The sequence below is a fragment of the Ursus maritimus genome, unplaced genomic scaffold (genome assembly GCF_017311325.1).
Source record: "Ursus maritimus isolate PB19 unplaced genomic scaffold, ASM1731132v1 scaffold_2, whole genome shotgun sequence".
Classification (NCBI taxonomy): domain Eukaryota; kingdom Metazoa; phylum Chordata; class Mammalia; order Carnivora; family Ursidae; genus Ursus; species Ursus maritimus.
The window spans coordinates 53481245-53500854 of NW_024424452.1; positions in this window are offsets into that span (position 1 = coordinate 53481245).

Below are 19610 nucleotides of genomic sequence, written 5' to 3' on the forward strand. Positions count from 1 at the left end.
ACGCATGCAAACAGAAACGTGCACATACCACGTAACCACCCGAGGAGAACCTGGCAGCCTCTCTCTTCTTCTGCCAAGTTATCATTGAGAAAACAGACAGGCATCATGACGTCCTGGGTCACAGGGAGTGCGGACCGACGCTACCAAGAGAAAAGGGAGGCGCCTCGGCGCTCCGGCTAGCCGCGGGCGCCCCTCTGCCCCTCGCAGCCCGGCTCGGTGAGTGCACAGCTCCTCGGGACGCGGACCCCGGGGAGCCCAGTTAAAGGAGGCGTGTGTAAGATGTGCAATGTTCCTGCATGGGGGTTTTGTAGACTTTCATAGCCAAAGAAACCGGCTTCGGCTTCTTTAAAATCCCCGACGACTCACCTGATTAACCTGCTGCAGTTCTGACCCTGCCAAGGTAACTGGTCCAAATCCTTATCATCAACATCTGGAGACAGACATTTGCATCTGGGGCATTCTTGATTTGCAGTCCTGGTTGAAATCTCTATTGCTACCCCCTTCCCCCTTCACTTGTTTAGAGTCTCTTGGAAAAAAAAAAAAAAAAAAACCACCCCTCCCTCAATAACACAACCATAAGTACCGTCCACCTCTTGTAGACTTGCCTTACCATGACTGCAAAACTGTCAGCGTGTGTGCTGGAGACACAGAGAAATTCTAATTTCAATGAGATTTGTTCTTTAAACACCTCTCCCATCCCCCTCCTTGGATAGACTTCAGTGCTTGGTAAAGTGGCAAAGAGTGAGGGCAGAGTTAGGGCACTGGACCGGGAGGGGTTGGGGTGAGTCCTCGGGGTCTTCTGGGGCGATGGGCTGTGGGGAAGGGGTCGTTGGGGGAGAGGGCGGTGTCAGGAGTTGAGGACTGCTGTCGTGGGCTGGAAAATCCTGTGGTGATTGCTGCTGCCGTAGTCTTAGGTGTCTCCTCCTGTCCTCTACGCCTCATTCCCTCCTGGCTCCCCAACCCGTTCACCTTCCAGAGGGAGGGAGTCTCTGAAGTTGCACGGAGGTCACCCGACCGTCATTTAAGTATTTCAAACCACCTACCCCCTTCTGCCCCTCAAGTATGTCAGAAGCGGCTGCAGGATAGAGCCCCCCCTTTCCATGTTTGGTGACGGGAGATTCTCAGAGAGAGAAAGACACAGAGGGCAAATACCCCCTCCTCCCCTTCTCTTCCCTTCCGGCAACCTTTTCCTAGCTGCACTCCCTCCCCCTTTCAGAATCTTAATGAGCAATTCTGGAAGAGTCCGGAAGGGCCTGGAGAAACCCCCGCTTGCCTCAGTGCTGTGGAATGATTATGTATGTGTTTATTTATTGTGCTTGCTTTGGTTATGTTGTGAATTGCCACATGGGTCTGTCTGAGCTAGGGAGGCACATTTGCTGTGTTTGTGTTGTAGTCCCAGAGCCACTGGCCGTGGGATAAGACCCAGACACACACAGAAAGCAAATGATTTTGCTAACGTAAACCGGAGGGCAATGTTGAAAATAGCACCTTCTCTCTCTCTCTCTCTCTCTCTCTCTCTCTTTAAAAAAAAAAAGAAAAAAAAAGAAAAAAGAAAAATGCCCAGCATGTGAGTTAAGAGAAGCTGTTAGGTCCACATATGACCTCCTACTACTTTCAAAACACTACTGCTTAATACTTTAAGTCAGGATCAAGAGACCTGCGGATGTTTTGAAGTGTTTCAGAGCAGCTGAATGACTTGGTCTAGTTTTGTAGAGAAACTCTCCTTTGTTTCTCACGCTGCCCAAAGACCAAATAGGGGAGTGTGTTTGGAAAATGCCCAAATTCAGAAGCAGCAGGCGAAAGAAAAAAGGAAGAAATGTCCTCAAGGGGAATCAGGGAGTGGGATTGGGGAAGAGAGTCAGGGTGCTTTTTGTTTTGTTTTGTTTTGTTTTTTTCCTGTCCAGTAGATTTGATGTTATCAGAATGAGGTAGCCAACCTAAGAAACAGTCCTATCATTGTGGGAAAGAGAGGGAAATTTAAACAGTTCTCAAATCTGAGTTGAGGAATAGCCGGCAGAAATAAGGTGCCTGAAAACGTTGATGGAGATCAAGTGACAGTGATGGGGCTTTTTTCCCCTTCAAGTAGGAAAAGAGCCAAGTATGTCATGAAACAGGCCCAGATGACCTTTCAGACCTGTGTTTGCGTGTTATGCATGACTGTTGTTTTTACTCAAACTATTCTCGTAACTCTTCAAACTCACATGACGGAGAGGTATGTGTACTGAGAATGGTGTCAGGTGGCATAGAAGACTGTCCGTTGACTGGGGAGGTGAATGCAGATGAAAGATGATTTATTTTCTTTAATAAATCAAAATAGCATTTAAATCTTTGTGCACAGTGTGACCGAAATCTGCTGGTTGTCTTGAACAAGAATTGCGACGGGAGCAAAGATGCTTTCTGATAGGTGGTGCTTTAACAAAATAGAGCAGATCAATCGATTAGGTTTCCATGTGTGCCACTCAATTTATTCTGTACAATTTTTCCAGAAATTAAAAGGTTACCGAGAGAGTACCAAGCTCCCATCTCCAACTGAGCACCACTTATTACTCCAACAGTATTTCAATATTAAGTGATCTTCAAGATATTTCATCTTTCATTTTGAGTTCTGAATTTGAATCAGCATGAGAGTGGCAGGGCAGCAAGATAAGGTATAACTAACTAGGCGGACAGCTGAGGGACGGGAAAAGTGTCGCTGAGAATTTCTGGGGCTGTTCTCAGTCACCTTGTTTACAGAGACCTTTTGGTTGCAGCTAGAATTTTAGCAAGAGCCTGCCAGTGATAATGGGCTTATGTTTGAAATTGATCCTAAGTGTCTTTTTTTTCTCCTTCACAGACATGCTCTGCACACCTTAGCCAAAAATTCAAGCCAAAACTTTGCTGATGCCCCATGACATTGTCTAATATAGACAAATCCCTGGATTAGTGTGTCGCAGGAAAGGGGGTTATTTATGGGGTTCTCCTTTGGTTTACAGATGTGTCAATACAAGTAGCTATAGTCCTGTTTCTTTCTTAAAATGTCTTGCATGCTTGACTGCCTTAAATGCAAAACAAATCATCTTCGAGGAAGTTAAAGTATGCCTTACAGATTGACCTATAAAATTAATTTCAATTAGACATTGAAGAGCTCATTATCCTGCTGAGGTGAATTTATGATACCACGTAAGAATTTTGTATTTGTTTCAAAATTGTTGGAAAACTGCGGGAACAAAAGATTTTGAGGGAAATGCCAAAAGCCACATTAATGAAGAAAAACAGTGTTGAGATACTTTTGAATAATAGATAGGATATGTAATGGTCAACCACAAGATAAAATTTTTACACAGTATTTTTATGGCTTTAAATTGGCTGCATTGTAAACTAAGCTTACTACTCTATTAAGTCATTATACTTTTCAATTATTTAACATTTCTGGCCAACCTATCTTCTGTGGTTTTTTTCTGTACACATCAGAAATGATATGTACAGTAGTAATCACTAGTTGTTAGTGTGGGGATTTTGCTGTGGAGCAAGGTTTAATTTTAACTCCTTGGGGCAAATGTTACAAAGAATGCACCAAGGAGAAAGAATGGGTTGGAAACAGACAGAGCCCTATGAGAATGGAGATGACTACAGCATCGAGATGTACCTAATACAATTTGAGTTATTCTCACTAAGAAAACTTGACAGTATCTGCCTTCTAGGTACTGTGCATTTGGAAATACTGTATCTCCATTTAAATGCAGATCTTCTGTTTTCTCCAGGGAGCAGTTGGTGAATCTTTCAATTGAACCACTGGTATGAGAAAACCAACTGAAAATTTCTCCATGAACAATAGCATCTGTCGTTTTGAAGTAATAATTACTTTTATAATATTGTGATTTTTAAAAAATTCCTTCAAAATACTAAAATCATTTATAAAGTAAAAAAAAAAAAAAAAATCACGTACTCGGCCCTGGTGCAAACAAAGAAATTTTGTCTTGTCACTTTGTTGTTGGTTTTTTAAAGCTGTGAGGTAATTCAGCTTTGCGGTTCGGTTTTAAGGTTAACATTGCCATGCCAGTAGAGTAAGTGGGCCTTGGGTATCAGCGCAGGAATTATGAATAAGTCCTATGTGCTCGTCATGTTGTCATGCTGGCGGGTGGGGGTGAGGTGCTGTAAGAGAGCTTAAGGACCTTTCTCTGGAATGATCTTCTTTCGTTTTGAGCCTCATTTATAATAGTACCTTGTGTTAGAATCAGTGATGGTGGCCAGAAAGGAGGGCCACGGCCTGTGGGGCTTTCTTTTAAGAGATGATTGCAGAAAGTAATACAGGCCTTTGACATAGAATGTAAACACAGAGTCTAATGGTCTTGGATTCAGGTGACTGGAGAAATCTTTGCACATCTTGAAATACCAATACCCGAAGTAGGCGGTGCGATAATAAGTCTGTGTGGGTCTTGACCACATAGCTAGGGTAGTTTCTTTTTCTTGGAGAGTAAGTACCATTCATTTACTTAATCCTGATGATTTCCAGTGGTGAAAGGCCCCCACCTCCTTAGCTTACCTCCTCCTTTGCATTGGGTATAAAGCCCACCTCCCATACTCCCTCCAAATGGTACACCCTATACAGATATTTAACAGTGCATTTATACCATTATGCACGATATAATACCTGTAGTTGTGCAGAAGGATCATAGATAGTTTTAAGATCAGGCCTTTGTTTATATTTCTTTTATGACGGATACTTTGTTCATTTAGACAAGGGAAGGATCATAGTTACCGTAAAAGAAGGTTGAATGTCTTTGGAATCTCTGATAAAATGCAAGACACTGGAGATTCAAAGATATTTTATTTACTTAGGGACACTTATGGCTGTTTCAGATGGCCCACCTGCTAAAATAATAACCTGGTTAGGACTCTAGGAAGGGTGCTAATTAATGAATGTGCTTATTTTACTTCCCTTATACAAACACATTATTTGAACTTGGCAAATATTCATCCCTGGCATCGTCATTTTGTACTGTTTTGAAGATTCAAATTCAAGATGTTAACCTTCTGTGAAGCATAGCGAAACTTTTGTATTATTCTGATAGATACTTATGCAGTAGAATAAACAGTGTTTCCACATATCTGTGTTACCAGAGTGGCCCATTTAAATTCAATCTTGCTCTAAGATATATTAGGTTAATAAGGCTGATTTTATGACCAATATAATTTATATTCACAAATACCTGTTTTTATTAGCACAATTATAGATTGTGAAGCAAACTTCCATATATGTTAAATACTAAGAATAAGAATAAGTAACATTGTATACTGAGTTACAGTATATAACCACACATTATCCATAAGCTGCTCTTTGGAAGAATATTTATGGCACTTTCTTACTCAAGAAGGCAATCAGTTTTTACAATATAAACATTATAAGAAAATAGATTCTTTTATGAGAGTTTCTTCCCTACTTCCATCCTTTCCTTCCTCTTTTCCTCCTTCTCTCCCTTCCTTTTCTCTTCTTTCCTCTCTTAATGGGGGAAAAGAAATCTAAAGACATTTTTTTGGGGGGGGGTGGGGGCATGCATAATTGCTTATCACACATTTTTATTAAAAAAAGGAGCTTTGACAAGCAACCCAACGTGATTTTTGGAATATATCTTCTGTCTACCAGTGTTCTTGAGGAAAATGTAAGGTTGCAGAAATCATTTCATGCCCTGTATGTTTTCAAACATAAATCAGGAGAATTGTTAGCGAGTTATAGCTCTTCTTAGAGACTGTGGCTAGAGTGCTGTAGTAAACACAGGCTATATATTTTTCCAAGTTATTATGTGTGGAGAGAAATCCAAAGTTGGCTATTTAGATGAACAGTTTAATTCAGTTATTAGAAATTCATTTTCTATTTAGTATGAACATTTATTTTCCAAAGGTTGCAGAAATGGGACATAATACCTGATGATCCTTTGGATCAATCACCTTCAGAGTTAGAAATTTGCTCTTTTTAGCTAATGTGTCTATGACTGAACATCGATCTTCAGCTAAGGATCAGTCGAAATGGCCGTAAGCATAGTTTATAGTATGATCTGGTTGTCTTCTTTATCCGAGACCAGTGAACCTTTGTTTCTTCATTTCTAAATAAAGGCGTTTGACTTGACAGTCTCCAACTTACTTCACCTCTGTGATTTTGCATTAAATGATTGATTAGTAATGAATCAACCAATTAATTGTACTCCTATTTATTTATGTTCTATAAACTAATTGTTTACTGAAGTCTGGCCTTTGCCATGACCAGAAATATTAGTAGGTAAGAAATGAGCTCAGGTTTAGTGGTTTGAAATGAAAGCCTCATGAAACTTAGGCATTCCGATTTACATGAAAACTTTTCATTTGTAGATTAATTATTAGCTATTCAAAACACACTTTTTTTCACTACATAAAACAATCTTAGATACTGACTCCTTTCACTAGGCTAGACTGTAAGAGCCTATGTTAACTTATTGGAGTGAAGTAATGTATATCAGTGATGGAAAAATATGAAAAAGAGTTCTATTATGATACAAGTGATAAACATAACATAAAGGCAATAAAACTGAATGATAGTTTATCATTTATCTAGACTCTGGAGGGTTGATGTTTAAGAGAAATGCACATATAACGGGGAGTTAAAAAGATAGATGGAAACTATTGCAGAGTATGTGAAAGGGATTTTTAGAAACTTTCAGGATTTTTAGAGGCTGGTTGCAAGGTATATGGCTTTTCTTTCCCTCAGAATAGTGTAACATTACACTACTTCTAAGTTTATCACCTGTGATAAGATTTGTTTTTTGACACCCAAATGCACTGAAAAGCAGGAGAGTGAAGAAAAATGGAGAGAAAAATTATTCTCTGAAGTAATTGGCCCAGATGTGAGAGACGGGAAGACGGAAGGCATGTGAAGGTAGAGAAGAGAGGCGATGCGTGTGCGTGTGTGTGTGTGTGTGTGTGTGTGTAAGACAGCCTGGTCTGCGTTTAATTGATGGTTGGACGAGAAATAAAAAGGAAAAAGGGGGAAACTAATGTGTGCACGTTCTTCCTGAAGGGAAATACGGTGTGTTACAGTTTGTTGATTATATGGAAAAGCTTACAAATTAGAGTGAGAGCATCCATTTTAATGTTTTTGCTGGGTCACTTATGGCCTCTATGATCTTGTGACATTATTACATTCTCTACTTTGTCTTATCTGGAAAAATGTAAATAATAGAAGCATCTACTTCCAAGTTGGCTTTGAGAGTTGAGTGAGGCTCATGGGTATAAAGCGCTTGAGAGCTATAGTTTTATGTGGTGAGGAAAAGTCATTGGGTCAGCCCGGGTTTGACGGAGTCCCAGGTCAATCTGTTTGCCTCCAGAGTTGTCTTTGGTAGGCATATTTCTTGCTTGCTGTGGTCCAAGAACCGGATGTACTTTATGTATTACTTTATTTAGGGAGGAAGCGGGAAATAGCCTGCACTGGCCAGTTGAATATAGCAAGCCTGATAATCCTAACTTACACAGTGTCAGTACCTAAGGAGAATATTTACTTTCCCTGGCAGATAGCTAAAGCTTGTCTAAAAAAATGAATGAATAAACAAAAAATAAAAAAATGAATGATTTTGGAAACAAAAACAGTGTCTTCAGAAATGGTTTTCCTTGTCTCAAACACTGCCTGTCATTTGTACTTTTGCCATGACATTGATACTAATCTAAATTTCCTGGATTTTTGTTAACGCTGAAGGAATCATTGTTTGGCAGTAAGTGCTTATAAATAATGATACAAATTCCATTAAAAAAAGATTTTCAGGATGCAACAGAACTAATTAATGTAATACATGAGTTGAACTCCCAGCTCTAGATACTATACAGATCTCTTTCAAGAATATTTTTATTTTTATGTATGACTCACTGATAAATGGCTGGCCAGTTCCTCCATCAGAAGTGGTCTACGTTTTAACGCACAACATGAAGGAGTAGATCAACAATGATTCAATAAATTTGGGTTGTTTTATAGACAGTATACTAAAAAAAAAATAGCAGATACAGAAATCTGCTGGGATTTTACCTGAGCCCGGCCCGATGCTCTGCTCTGATTCACAAGATAATGATCAACAGAATTCTACAGTCTGTGATCTGTTAACCTAGAAACTGAAGTGAACCTAGAAATCAGGATGTTGTGGGATCAAGTCTGAATTTAAAAGTAAATATTTAATGGCTCTTATCAAAATTCATTAGTCCCTCAATGTAGAGAATATATGCTGAAGAGGAAACAAAGAAAACAATCTTTGGGAAGTTTAATCTTGTGTCAGTGTTAAAAAACTTTGACAAGTATATAATTATTTGGAAATAGTTGAAGACGCAGATAGCATGAGTACCAGAAGGCCACAAATTGCCTCCAAATCCTTATTTGATGGGGAGTTCTGTTTTTCTGTGACATTGACTATAGATTGTAAAATGGACTCAGCTTGAGTTTCTTTTAAATATAGGAAAATTTTAAATGCATATTACGCTCAAGTATCATGCTAGATATGTCAGAGAATACAAAGTAATTTTAAGATATAGTCACGCTAAGTGGATCTTTAGGGAAGTACAATATATATACATGAAATAGTATAATAAAGATAACAGTATAGTATAGAATTATGCAAAAAAATGAATTCTTTGTGACAAATTCGTGTATATATACACTCTGAAAAGTATGCAACAGAATGGGAGCTTGGGTTGGCATTCAGGCTGTCCTTTACTTGCTTCTTGAAGCTGTGGTTTTCCCGTTTGCAAATTGGGTACACTTTTATCTGTCTTAGAAGACTCTGAGGAGGCTCAAATGAGAAGAGTATTTAAAAGTGTTTTTCTGGTTTATGATAGAGATGATACAAACTACGGGAAGGATGGAAGAAAGAGAGAGCAGACTGCACTTGAGCGTGGGGCCGCCGTGTCTCAGTTGACTTTGTACCCCCCCATGTCTGGCACTGTGCCTTGTCTCCCAGAGGAGGCTCAGGAAATGTGTGTAAATGCTTGCATGCCACACACTGTGGCAAGCCCTTGACATATGTTATCTTTTACATCTTCACAGTAATCTCGTGCGGTAGATACATTGTCACCATTTCATAGACGAGGAAACAGACGTTCAGAGATTTTAAGCAGTTCCCACCCTCATGCAAGTAAGAAGTAGTAGGGTCAGGATGAGAAGCTAAATCCACCTGGCACCAGGGCCCAGATTCTTTTCAGTACATTACGTGGGCTCTCAAATGTAAAGGAATTACAATTTTTGAACAATAGTGTGGCCAAAATGAAAAGCCAAGGCCTTGGATAATATCATACCCGTTGCCCAGGCAGCTCCTGGGCTGGCTTTCAGATAAGTAGGAGAACACTTCCCTGTGCTGTCTGACACATTTACCATGGCCTTTTGTTAAACTGTCAGTTCTGATTTCTGCCCTTTGAAGTAAAATGCACAATAGTGAGAAAATTCCATATAATATACCATAACCTAGACTTGTCTTAGGGACAGAAGGGAGAAGAAGGGCAGCGAGGAACACAGCTAACAAAGTGGTTAACCAGGGACTTGGATTAAGTTTGTTACAGTAACCAGTAAGTCAGTCAGTCTCTCTCTCTCTCCCTCTCTTTTGTTCTCACTCTGTCTCTTACACTCTCTTGCTTTCCCTTTTAGAGTCAGCAAAGGCTAGCGTTTCCATTCTCTCCCATATTAAGGGTGGTGAAGAAGGTAGTTCCACTACCAAAGAGCATATTCCCTGTTCTTGTTGCTTGCTTCCTGTCAGTCTCCTCACGGCCTCATGATACCAGTGGCTTCTCCTGAGTGAAGTTTTGCGGTCATGCCCAGTTTGTAATGAACAATAATAAAATGGCCTCCGACAAAACAATAATTTTAAAGCTCCAGACTCTGGGTTGGGGAACAGAACACAGAATGAGTTACCACACCACCCTCTCTATTTTTTCCCCTCCGTTTATTTCATTAGTAACACACTGTGGATTTGAAGGTTTATATAAGAAACAGAAGGGAAAAAAATTTAAAAATTGGGATGCATTAAAAAAAAAAATTCTGTGACAATACAGCCTGTGGTAGGTAGGGAGAGCAGAGACAGAGACCATATTTAAGATAAGTCCAGAGAATACCTTACACTGTTGCCGGAGTCCAGTTGGTAACAGTGTTTGGTTTCCCAGGAACTGCACTAACATGCCCGAGATGAAACCCAGTGGGGGGACACACTTTCCACAGTCCTCCCTGACCTGTGGTAAGTCGGCTGGGTTGAATTGTGTGAAGTTGTCAAAGGTTGCTCTGCTCTCCAGCACTTGGCACCAGCTCCGCTGAAATGTGATGCCATTGGTTTTCAGTAAAGGTTCCTTTCTGCAGGGCTGCAAACACAGATCAGCTGCTACTGTGTATACACAACCAGGGAGCAAATCAACCAGCACAGTTAAAGCAGCCTTTTTAACCCTGAGACTTTCCAAGATCTCTTCTTCGCGCAGGAAGTTTCCTTCTCTGTTGTCAGATTTAGCACTGTGCTCTTGTCATCAGATCCGAGCTAGGCTCCCTGCTGCACAGTAGAGAGGCTTCCTTAAGACATTTGTCCTTGAAACTGCACCAAACTCTTGGAAGAACCCAGAACGTGTAAGTATGTATGATTTAGGCAGCAATAGCACAGGGCAAAGCTGCAATCAACCATTATACAATATCCGATTAGCAGTGCAGGAGGGATTTTTCCGACGTTATGTTACATTCATTTTCAATTCGTTCTGAGGAAACAAATCAATTCTAGCTTCTGATACAGTGACTTTGCAGTAGATGGGGTTGTAATATGTTAGCTTTAACTATTTGCTGTTCTCATTTAGCATTCAGATGTGACTTGTGGGACAATTATTGTGGGCATTAAACTATAAAACTTCTAAATTATTATTAGCAATTATAATTGTTGGTCATGTCCATCTTGAGAAACAAGTTTGCTTTGGGGACTGTTTTTAAAGAATTAACCACATAAATTCACAGACAATAGAATGAATTTGTACCGTTCTTGCTCTCAATAAAACATATTAGTTTGCAGTTTTAATTTACTCGTAAAGAGCATTCCACAGAGGTTTTGTCTTAATTGAATCCTACCCAGTGCTGTCTGTTTGGTGTTTTACTGTCTTGTACGTATGTGTTTAAGTTACTTTGCGGGGATTGCAGTCTGGTTAAATCTGTATTTAGGCACTCTGTAGATCCTGAGAACATTCGCATAGAATAAAGGCTCACAGAATTTTGAGGGGTGCTGGATTTGTTTTAAAGGGTGGTCGTATTACCCTTGAAAGGTTTTTAGATGCACCACATGAATGGCTGTCAGATGTGGACCACAGACTGAATACTCTGAGACTCTAAGTCAGATCTCAGCTTGTCCACTTTTGTAACTCCAACCAATAAAAGCCCGTGCCCCCTTGCTATCAATTTTTAATATGCGCCAATACTTATGTTTATAAGATTAATTTCTCTCAGATTAGTCTGATTGATAGCTGGATTGTGGTTTCTTAAGAGCTTGCTCCCTGAAACCCACAGCAGAGCTGCATGCCATTTAACTAGTGAATGTAAAAACGGGTAACCATGGATTCAGCCACCACTAACTGCCAGTGCAATGACTTGTTGTAAACAATACAAATGAGCCAGGAGAGCAGAGGCAACCAGACATGAAATGATTTTAATAGAAATTACGGTAAAAGGTCATGTGATGTGGTATCTGCTTCTGTTCAGTTTTAAAGGGAAAGTCTTTCTTTTCTCCCCACCGCCCCCCACCCCCACACACCTCTTTCCAGTCAACCCAAGTAGATGTCTTCACAAACTTGCCACGTCCCACTCTCTGCTTCCATGGAGAAGGGCGGCCGGTGTAATCCTGTGCACAGTGTGGTGACTTACGGATTTTCACCGGTAAGTACCTTCATTTTAGAAACAAAAAGGACATCTGTGTATTTCAGGGCTTCCTTCGTGGAAGGTCATACTGATTGTGGACTAGAAGTCCTCAGGCTTTGACTGAAGAGGAATAGGTCACTTTGTTCCTTAGCTTTACTGTGATACCGTTATCTTTTCTCTCCCTTCCTAAGTCTCTGGATTATTTTGTAACCTCGATCTCTCTGAAAACTGTTATTTGCTCTAGAAGCAACTTCTGCAGTATGGTAATGAGCACACGCAGATACTGGGAGCAGCGCTGTGCCCAACTTCAGGGTTCTCACCCAGGCACACCTTGGCTGAGGTCTACAAGGACCGAGTTTTACAGTTCCATTTGCATTTCTCTGGTAGAGATGGGTTCTGTATGTGAAAATTATTATGTTCATAAATTTGCCTCCAACCAAGAAATATTAGCAACTTGTACCCGTGTGAAGTGTTAACCTTATGGTCGGTTTGGCGTACTGATATCAGCTATGCTTATTAAAAAGGAAATGAGAGAAAAAACTCTAGCTGTAAAAGTTGGGGGAGGAAGGGGGCCCTTAGAAGCCAGATTCAGAGGGCGGACCTAGTGGGTCCCTGGTGTGCAGGAACGAAGGGGCTCAGTCACCGTGTCGGAGACCCATGGACACCCACAGGCACTTGAAGCGAACGACTGTCGCTAGGTGTGTTGTGTCTCAAGGTGAAACAGACCTGAACTGGTCTCTTGAGCCACACCTCCTGCCACATGCAGATGGTATATATAATCGCATCATCTCGGAACAAAAGATAATGCTGTGTTTATACTTTACCTCCTTTTAACACACAGATGCTTCTGAATAGATGTGTAATTGTATGTGTATAGATGTCATAGGGAGTAATGGAATTTCAGGTGTTGATTTTTCTGTTACTGCCTCCCCTTCCACGGACCTAATCAGCACGTGAGAAAGCATTGGCTTATAATTTAGAATCTCAGTAGGAAGTAAGAACATCAGCCCTCTATATACCCTAAAGAGTTTTATCTAGTCAACTGGGGGTTTCTTTAAACCTGCAAGTGTTAATGTAGTGTTTATATTTAAGCTTTTTAAAAAATCAAGCTTTTTAAGATGTTGGAGTGCCTCACTACATGCTTAGACTGAAACATGCTTCAGAATGTCATGGTTAGCTGTGACCTCATGGCTTACTGTTCTAACACCAGCTTTGCTTATGAAAAATAAATGAAAGAGAAGACTCTAGTAGTTCATGCTGAGGGAAAAGAGAGCAATTTCAAAGCAGATGTGGAGACTCCAAAGTAGGGTTTTGGGTAAATTATGATTAAAACTGCGTTGTTTTTACTTTCCCTGGCCTTGATTCTCCAAGTTGAAGGATAGGAATAAAGGGTCAGCTGCAGGGTAGTTAGGAGCAAAATCTTTGGAGTCAGGCATAGGTTGCAGTCTTTTCTCTGGAGCCCACTATGCTTACGATTTGGGGCAAAGTTTCTTCATGTCTTTGAGCTTCCACCTGCTCTTCTGTAGATTGAAGAAAGTAGTGCACACCCATGCGTGAAGGAAAGGGTTAAAGGAGCTAATGCATAGGAAGTATTTCATACCATGTCTGGCATATAGCAAGTGTCCAGTAAACTGTTGCCGGTTCCGTTGTTTTTTTAACTGAGGAAACTTATGCTTAAGTAGAATCCTGCTAGTAGTGTTGAACCGGAGCAAGACAGCATTCACATCATAAGTTGGCCTTTTTCTACAGTTGTATGCTGCAGTAACTCGTCCTCACTTAGGACATGGCGATTCAGTTTGTAGCATCGTGCAGTGTTTTATACAATGTTTACTTAAAGCCACACGTAGTCTCTTATTACTGTATTTTTTTCATTTATTTGCAAATTAGTTAGGAAAATTATTTTTTTTAATTTAGGATTTCTGATGCTTTGGGTGTTGAGGCGACAGGCACATTTTGTCTGTGATCCTATTGCTAGAGTTGAGAGCAGAAGGACACTTCAAGGTATAAGAGATTCATAATTGCATCAATCCTAAAAGCTTAAAACTAGCGGTAGATAATTATATGTACTAAAGAGTAGTAATAATTAACAGGCTAGTAAACATGGAGGTTACATGTTACTAAAGAGACATTGCTTGAGAGGACTGTAGACATGGTCACTGTGTCCTTTGACCTTCATGAAACCTAAAGGCCTGATTCTCCCTTTCCTCCTTCTGTCTTTCCTCCCTCCCTCCCTCCCTCCCTCTCTCCCTCCCTCCCTTCCTTTCTTCTAGTTCTTATATATTATCTCAGCTATATAGCATTTTCTTTTTCTTTGTGAACCATAAAGGTTCAAGGAAGAGAAAAAAGAGGAACAGGAGACCCATGGTCTTTTCATGCTAGCTCTGATTTTATAAATGGAAAGTCTAAGAGGAGTCAGAGAACTCTGTTTTTCTTTCTCCTGCTATTGAGCTGGAGAGGCACATCTGAGGTGACCTGCAGACCCCAGGGAAGCCTTGCTCCGTAACTATTTGTTGATTCATTGATTAAACGGCATGGAGAGAAGGGACATCAAGCACGGAGATTCCCTCAGTACGGAAGGCTTTGAAACCCCGAGCTGCCATGTGCAGTAGGATGGCTTCTCTGTGACCTTCCAACAACTAATCTCCTTTAAGAACTGAATCAAAGCAGTTAAGGGATTTTGTCAGATGGATTTTTGCCTACAGTTGGGTTTTTGGCAGTTGCATGTAGAAGGCAATACATTCTTCACAAGGATATGAAATTTTTTTTCCCGAAAGGAATGAAGACAAGGTGCCAACAGAGATCTCTAGAGAGGGACTCTTGTTTATCCATGGTACTGTTCAGGCAGGGACAGCTGCAAGGTGGATGACTTTCTCACACTTCCCAGCCAACCTTCTCCTTCACCACCCGTGTCTGATGGTCTGGTCAACAAGCTCACTCATGCAGTGGGCCTTTCTCTGTACTCTTCTCTTCCAAGGGCAGAGAAAAAGCCTGTGATCAGAATTGATATCATATAAGTGGCAATAGGCATCTGCTATCTATTTCTAGGGACATCATAGAGTATAGAAGTTAGAGCTGGAAACTATTCATTTTAATGGGCAGTTTACTCAAAGTCATGCAACATATGAGTTGTGAAAACAGGGCTAGGACTTGGGGTTTCTGATGCCCAAGCTTGTGCTTTTTGGAGGGCTCCTGCCTTCTGGTGTACAGACTACAAAAGAGAGAGCTTATATCACAGTGGGGAAAAAAATCTAGCTTAGGAAATGGTGAGTCTATGCTAAAGGATTTCTCCAAAGAGTAATATAGGTCTGGTTCTAATTCTGAAGCGATAATTTAGAGATGCTGTGATCTTCGGTAAAGACACTTAACCATTCCAAGCAGTGGTTTCTTTCATTGTAAAACTGAGATTAAAGTAACTATCACATTTGTATTTTAGGTTGTATTGAGGATTCAGTAAGATTACACATGGATATAACCTTGTCCAATGCTTGACACGAGACAGATATCAGTAAACATTATTGCCATTCCTCTTCCCTTTCCAAGGTCAGCGGTGGAGTCATGGATGGTAGAATCATGAGAAGGGGTTTTTACATATGCACCTGGAGTGGTGTAGCTCAGTGGTTTTCAACATTTTCTTCTGTTGCAACACATACAGGAAACGAATGTGAAGAATTACCACATGCTTGGCGTAGACTGATCCATTAGTCATGATAGGATGGTAGTGACAATAATGGTGATGGTCATGGTGCCAAAGAAGCTGATGTTGATGGGTGATGTGCACATACCATGGATGAGCCAGGGTCTGAGCAGCTTCCAAGGCTTTGGCCTGAATTGTGCTGCTTTCTTTCCTGTGCTAGAGAGGAGATCAGAATGGTGGTGGGGAAGAGCCATGCCATTCTGAGTGCAACTATGCTCATTTCAATGAAAAAAAATAACCGGCAGCCTTTGGTACTTTATTCTTGGTAACAAATTACTGGCAACATCCCGGCTGGCCTAGAAGATACTGTCTTTCCTGGAGGAACGTGATTTTGAAAGATGCTTTACATCACAGCTCTGGAACTAGACTCCATGGGTTTGAAATTTGGACCAACCACTCACTAGCTGTGATGATCTATGGAAGTGAGTGAACCACTTTTATAAATCTCTATCCCCTCATCTTTAATTGGAACAATAATGGTACCCACTTCATATGATTGTTATGGGGATTAAATGGGTAAAGTACTAGGAAAAATGTCTGGCACATAGTACGTGCTCAGTACTAGCAGTTTTTAGAGGTTTCTGTCTCCAGGCTATTTCATGGGTAGTCTCCTATCTTAAGATTCTCTCCCCAAATTGCCATTATTAATGTTATCCATGGTGTCATTAATGCATAAAACCGACTTTTTAGTTTTAACATAATAAAAGCTGCTCTTTATTGTGCACTCACCATTTAACCAGGCATTATGCCATGTGTTTTATATGGGATCTTAATTGATCTAATTCCCCCATTACTCTTATGAGATAGTGTTACCCCCATCTTACAAATGAGAAAATTGAACCTCCAAGAGGGGACAGAACTTACCCGGCTCATGAGTGACAGAGCCAAGCCTCAAATGTGTAATCTTTCCTATGCATCTTTCCCACATTCCCTCATTAAGTTGGAGACAATTTGCAGAGGTGGTGGGAAAGGTGTATTTTCTGGAATGAAAGAGAAATCATGAAATGGATTTACTCTAGCACATTCAAAAGACTCAGACCAGAGGGGCACCTGGGTGGCACAGTCGTTAAGCGTCTGCCTTCGGCTCAGGGCGTGATCCCGCCGTTCTGGGATCGAGCCCCACATCAGGCTCCTCCACTATGAGCCTGCTTCTTCCTCTCCCACTCCCCCTGCTTGTATTCCCTGTCTCGCTGGCTGTCTCTGTCAAATAAATAAATAAATAAAATCTTTAAAAAAGAAAAAAGAAAAGAAAAAAAAAAAAAAGACTCAGACCAGAAACAGAGAAGATGATCGTAAAAAGCGACTTAATTTAGTTACTAATCAGAAAATCTAGAAATATAACAATTCTATCTTATGGACAGGAAAAGATGAGAGACAGAGGTGGGAAAGGATCATGGATAATGAGGAGGAGGAAGATGAGATAGAGACAGAGACAGAGAGAATGAGGCAGAGGCATAATTAGACGCCTCTCATTTAACTGAAGCAATCCTGGAAGTAGATGGTCTAGGATCATCATCCTGATTCTAGACATTTTTTCTAAGAATGAAACTGAAAATAATGGTTTTGGGATTTACCTTATGATATCGTACCTTTAAATCCAGCGGACTCTTCTGCTTCATCATGCTACCTTTGGAGACACAAAGATGTACACAAAGATACAGATAGACATGTGGAAAGAAAGATTTATGGGTTCATTGACAGAGGGACAAATCATGTTAGAACCATCTTTTGCTTTTTCAGATAGTAACACTGAAGATTTTCTAAAGTCATGTTGTGCTTTTGCAACTATAGGCATAAGTTAGATTAATCTACATGTAGGAGACTAGGTGTTTAGTAATGTTTAATGCTTTTTATTTAAAAGTAGTTTTTACTTCTGTTAGTGAATTGATTTTCAAAAAGAAAATCTTATGAGTTAAATAAATCACATTTTCTTCCCAATTTTGCAGATGAAGAAACTGCATTATGCAGAGATTCAATGATCTCCATAAAATCATAGCAACTTCTAGCAGATGTGAAAACCATTCTCTGGTTTTGAGCCTCCAGAAAAAGATTTTCTCTTTCCTGTGATGACCTCTTCTAATTGGTATGGTTATCGCATAATTGAGTTCTAAGAACTTGGGGACACATGATAGAGAAGGGTCACATTGGTGTACATAATGAGGGCCTGTCTGGGAAATGGACTCAGAGGATGACCCTTTCATGCAGGTTGTGCTGTTGCCTTCCAGTCTGGAATACCATCATCTGATCTTGAAGGACTGGTGTGAGGGCTATGGTTTACAACATTTCTGCCCCCTAGGTTCCAGGCTGTGTACTGGAGAGAATCCTGTGCTTTCTTGTGCTTTAGCCTCCTGGGGTCTACCAGACGCTCCGGTGTCTTCCCCAGACAGTAGCCTGCTGCTCCCACATTATGTCCGACTGGCACTCTGTTTGTAGAGCAGATGGAGCTCCCTTCTGAGAGGTACTTCCCACTCCACATGTTTGCTTTGAGGATGTGGGTTTGGGTGAGTACAGGGGACCAGGAAAAGAGGGAGGTACCAAACGGTTCTGTGAGCAATGAGATGCAGTCTAAGGAAAAAGGAGAATGGGAAATGCTTGAAATTTCCAAGGTTGATGCCAAGCCAGGCCACCTTCTTAAATCAGTGTAATCAAAATCCCTAAGATTAGGCCATGAGGCAAAGACCCCAGGGTCCTTCTTGGGGCAAACAAACAAACAAACAAACAAATAATCTGTGCAATGACCCTTTTTAAGTATTACAACAATGGAAGTGGAGAGGAAGGATTGAAAGGAGAAAATGTGTTGCCTTTCCATCTTTTCCTTAGAAGGTCATGGAACCATATGACCAGTTTTGACTGAAGAAGCCTGAGAATAATTGTGCTTGTTGATGAATAAATTTTTTCTTACCATGTTCACTGAAATCACATCCAAAATGACTCCCTTCCACTCTTTCTTCAAATTTAAGTACTTCTTCTAATAATACATGATATTTGTGTAGTGAAAGTTTATGAAGTCACAAATTATCATCTCCTTTTTTTACAGCTGAGTTAACTTAGCAAGAATAAGTGGCTTGTTCAGAGTAACAGTTCGCTAGAAAGGGAGCCAAAGACAAGAAATTGGGCCTTCTCTGACCTCCAGGTCTGGATTGATTCTACCTCTTAGAGATTCCAGTCTTGTTAGAGGGCCAGTGCAGGATAGGACTAAAGATGAATGTGAAGAAAATTACGAAGGGGAAAAACACCCTGAGAATGTTAGAAGAAATACTTGCGATGTCTTGTTTTGTGTTGAGTGTGGTATCTAGGGCTAACGATGGTGCAAAGATTCTGATTTTGTCCTGCACTGAAAAGTGAGGGAAAAGGGAAGTACCCCCTTGAAGGCGCATGCACGATGCAGAATACCTCCCTCTACCCCGTCCTCAGGCTTTCCTGTCTTTCTTAGGTCGGGCAAGAGAGTGGAAATACACTCTTGGCCTCTCAGAAGATGGAGTTGAGGCAGCTCTAAGTAAGAGAGAAATGACCTTGTACATGGAAGCTTTGTTCCCATGTTTACCTGCAGTCCCACCCACTTTACTATGTCAGAGAAAGTCATGCTTGTCCGTAACATCATCTCAAAAGTGAAGGGATGGCTAAGTGATTATGAGGGTAGATGGTGCAACATTCCCTCCTCAAAGCTATTAATACCCTTACGATAAAAAGGTGTTGATCTGATACTTAATTAAAATACAAGTGTCGTTTTTTTTCCCCTTTGGAATGAAACCTTATGTCACACGGATAGTAGAAGGTGAAGTTAATGTGTGCTCTTTCTCATGTGAGCTCTATTTTATTAACACCAGTTAAATAAGATCCTAATACAGCTCTGAGTAGTAAGGTGAATTTCTTGGCTGGGCTTAATTCTAAGACCAGGACAGAGAAATTATGTATTTGATAATGGCTGCGAAATCTTCAAGTTGATCTGGCATTAGTCAGCATTTGACCATAGATTCCCGGTAGAAGTCCATTCAAGCTATCGCTAATGCTTCAAAAGTACTCTACGTGACTGGCCGAGCGAACAGACCAGTGTCATATAGATGT